Here is a 4,561-nt window from a genome sequence, read left to right as displayed (position 1 = left end):
GAAATATCAGTGATGAGAGAGAATCATTGATTGGCTGCCTCCTACATGCTCTCCACTGGGTATCGAGCCCGCAAACTGGGGATGTGCCCTTGACCAGAATTAAACACAGGACCCTTTAGTCCCCAGGCTGATGCTTTATCCACTGACCCAAATTGGCTAGGGCATCACCAATGGATTTCATGTTACCCACTTATGTCTCCTCCTTTGAATGTAATGTATAAAACAAGGTGAAAAACTGCCATTCTCTGGAGCATTATCCGAATACATTAAGATTCTGCTTCCCAGCAATTGTTGACAGTTTGGTTTAAATAAACTTACAAAAATTTTGTTGGGTCTGATCAATTAATTTAATCAATGCCTTTAGGCCATTTCACAATGAACATTCCACTTGTTTAGATCATATTACAATTGCTAAGACAATTATCTCTCCCCTCTGGAGTTTCTTAGAATCTGGACCTGCACAGAGAATTCCCCGCCCAGAAAAAACCCACCTGGAGTCCTTTAAAACCTCTGACTCCCTGTATTTGGGTGCTGACACCAATTTGGGTTTCAGCCCACCTGACATCCAAATGACCTAATAAATTTATAATGCCTTACCACTTTGCCTCGTGCATTCCTCTTTTGGGGACTCTAACATTTGGTGCTGAAACCTAAGGGTATTCCACAGGGAAGGGAAGTCATCTTCAGTCACCCCGAGTTTGCTACTGGGAGAGCAGTAGGTGTTATATTGTAAATCAGTGAGCTAAACAGAAGATGCCTTAATCAATAAATTAGTAAGCCGAATTAATTTGGAGTCTTTTATTACGCTAGAGGTCTCAGAGGAGTTGTCTCTCAAAGTCTGAGAAAAATAGCATGGAGGAAATTTCCCTTTATACCTTCCTAGCTTCGTTGTCTCCCAAATATGGAATGGGGCTTCTGGACTTTTCACAGGCTTTGCAAACAAAAACCTATGTGCTGGGATGGGACAGTGAGACTATATCTCAAGGCCTGGCCTGGTGCCAGTATTGATAACTCCATCTGGGGGTTGTATGGGTTATGGCCTTTCCAAAATGGGAGCAGTGCTTAAGTAAACAGGTCTTGCAGGACCAGATAAGTGAACTCATTTTCCCTATTATGCGAGCAAGTGTGTTTATAGAAGCCAAGTATAGCAAAGTTAGTTCACAGAACAAACAACCATTTTAGTAGAAGATTTCAAACAGTAGTTTTTACAACATAGAGGTTACTGGAACAAGATGATCTATACTTCATAGGTAGCAGCAGTTTGTCCTGGACTTACCTCCAAATCTTACTCTGGTTACTCTATCGCTGGCCCAGGTTGCCCTCAAGGTAACCTATCCTCCTCTTTCATATCACTAGTCAGGCAACTTAGACCCCTGATCTTTTCCTCCCTAAATATAACATCTAGGCCTCATTTGTATTTCAGCTCTAAGCCCAGAAAAGCAGCAAAGCCAGACAAGTGATGCTGTGGCAGCCTCAGGACCAGCTTTTACCTTCCCAGTCACTCAATAGGACAGCTTTCGAGCCTTAACCAACCAGTCTCTTGGGGAAATCATGCTGCTGCACCCCTTGCTCCAACCATGAGGAATCTATACAGTGCTCCAGCTGACTGCTATCAAAGTCCAACCCCCTGTGATCTCACCACGCCCTCTCAGCAGAAAGTAACTATGGGAGACATGACCTTCGTCCCTATTCCATAAAATTAAAAAAGGCTGGAATGTAAGGTCTGATTAAATAATTGAATTGATACCCCCTCCCCTGGGAATTAACCTTTTGGCCACTTCCCAATGGACATTCCACTTGCTTAGACCATTATCTCTGCCCTCCAAACTTTCCCAGAATCCATACCTGCACAGAGAATTCTCCACCCAGAAAAAGCCCACCTAGAGTCCTTTAAAAACTCTGACTCCCCATCTTTAGGTGCTAGTGCCATTTTGGGGCTCAGACCATCTGGTATCCAGATGATCTGATAAATTTATAATCCTTACTACTTTGGCCTCATGTATTCCTCCTTCGGCAACCTTAAGAAAATTCTTTACAGGTTTGAATGTTTTTACATTAACATCTTCCATGAAAATCTGAGCATACCACAAATGCAATGGAAAGTAAAAGCAAAAGCAGCTTATAATGTCATGTGCAATTGAACAATGCAGATGTTTTTAACTTTGGATCCTTAAGAAATTTTGTGTATTTTTGTTCTTGTAGTTTTTCTTAGGAATGTTTTCTCCCTAGATCCTACCTGAACTTTTATGAACCTGTGTTGGCTGGAAGTAAGGCATATTTGAAATGAGAGTGTATTTTTCAAAGTTTCAAAGCAGCAGCATCTTTTTTTCTTTACATGCATTATCCTATATAATAAATAGGTGATATGCAAGTTGACCATCATGCCCTCACACAAGATGGCCACCCCCATGTGGTCAAAGATGGCTGCCCTCATGTGGTCACAAGATGGCCAGCAGGGGAGGGCAGTTGCGGGCAATCAGGCCAACAGGGGAGCAGTTAGGTGTCAATCAGGCTGGCAGGAGAGTGGTTATGGGGTGATCAGGTTGGCAGGCAGAAGCAGTTAGGGGCAATCAGGCAGTCAGGCAGGCAAGTGGTTGGGAGCCAGCAGTTCCGGATTGTGAGAGGGATGTCCAACTGCCGGTTTAGGCAAGTTTCACAGGGATCGAGCCTAAACTGGAAGTCGGACATCCCCTGCAGGGTCCCAGATTAGAGAGGGTGCAGGCTGGGCTGAGGGACATCCCCCCCACGCCCGTGCACAAATTTCGTGCACCAGGCCTCTAGTATGCAAATAAAATCCAAAAGCTCTGGCTGAGGTGGAAGCAGGGGTTCTAAAAGGCTTCAGGGACTCCTTAGCATCTTGGTTCACAGTCTAATAGTGACTTTAAGGAAATCAGCAAGAAACAGTTCAAAAGTCAATCTTGATAAGCTTTGTCTACAAAAGTGTGATTTTCATGCTAGTTTAGCTACCAAATCACTGTATGTTCAAGTGTAACTTACCAATCTAGGTGTAAAGGTCTTCAGCTGAGTCAGGACTTTATGCTAGTTGATGTTAAAAGTTTCTTTCATCCTGGAACGTCCTGTGAGTTTAACTATTCATAAGTTTGTCTGTTTTGAGGAGATATATGCACATATAACCACTTTAACTTTTCCTTTGAATGATAGGTAGTGTGTGATTGTAGGGAATGGGAAGGTAGTAGAAAGTTTGGATAAGAATGCTAATAGGCCTAACTGGTTTGGCTCAGTGGATAGAGCATTGGCCTGTAGACTGAGAGGTCCCAGATTCGATTCCGGTCAAGGGCATGTACCTTGGCTGTGGGCACATCCCCAATAGGAGGTGTGCAGGAGGCAGCTGATCAATGTTTCTCTCTCATCGATGTTTCTAACTCTCTATCCCTCTCCATTCCTCTTTGAAAAAAAATCAATAAAATATATATATTTTTAAAAATGAATGCTAATAGGAGGCTGTGTGACTTGGTTCACCACCATCAGAAAGCTAATTATGGGAACTTCATTCAGTGACTTAGTTCTGGGCTCACTGTGAGACTGGGGAGAAGGCAAGTTCTTGGGTCCTGATCTATTTCATTATTAGGAAAATGTGAGAAGTTTTGATCTATGCTTATGGGGAAAAAGCAGAGATCATGAATAAATACATAATATAGCCTCACTGTTCTGTCCTTAAAATGTCAGATGAGAGACTCTTTTAAGATGAATATCTCTGAAGAAAAAAGAATAAATGGAAAAAAATCATCTCATTTTAATGTTATTAAAGCTTGTCAGAAAGCCTTAGTCAATTATGACATAATCTTCCTAGGAAAAAGTTATAAGTTTTGCCAATTAAAATGAGGCAGCGAATGTAATACAAGTATAAGCTTCTGTTCTCATCTGTTCTTTTCTGTTATCCGGCAATAATACAGAAACCAATCCCTAGAGAATTTCAAATTTTGTGTGATACAATCTGAGGTCTGGCAGTCTTTCAGATGCAGAATGTGGAAGTTAGCCTTGTTTCCTTTTGGGTATATCAAGAATGAAGTGGAGGGTGGCGGCGTGGATAGAGGAAAGGGACACTCAGCAGTCATTTTTTCATATATCTCAAAGTTTGAAAATCACTTTTGTTTAAATTTATCTTTTAAAGTGCTGCAACATCTCCAGAAACTTACGTATATAGTTTTATTAAAAGTTTTTTCACCCTAGAAAGTTTTCAGTAATGAGAAAGATCCAGTGGAGTTGCTTAAAAGAGGAGGGGGGCGATTAATTTAGAGTATCTAGTCCAGGGGTGGGCAAACTTTTTGACTTGAGGGCCACAATGGGTTCTTAAACTGGACCGGAGGGCTGGAACAAAAGCATGGATGGAGTGTTTGTGTGAACTAATATAAATTTAAAGTAAACATCATTACATAAAAGGGTACAGTCTTTTTTTTTTTTTTTTTTTTTTTTTAGTTTTATTCATTTCAAATGGGCCGGATCCGGCCCGCAGGCCGTAGTTTGCCCACGGCTGATCTAGTCTCTGGAATGAGTGAGCAGATTGTCTTTGTTTGCTAAAAGCAATCCTAGGAGTGCAGTG

This window comes from Myotis davidii, unplaced genomic scaffold (genome assembly GCF_000327345.1).
Source record: "Myotis davidii unplaced genomic scaffold, ASM32734v1 scaffold41, whole genome shotgun sequence".
Taxonomy (NCBI): Eukaryota; Metazoa; Chordata; class Mammalia; order Chiroptera; family Vespertilionidae; genus Myotis; species Myotis davidii.
Note: the sequence above shows the minus strand (reverse complement) of the source record.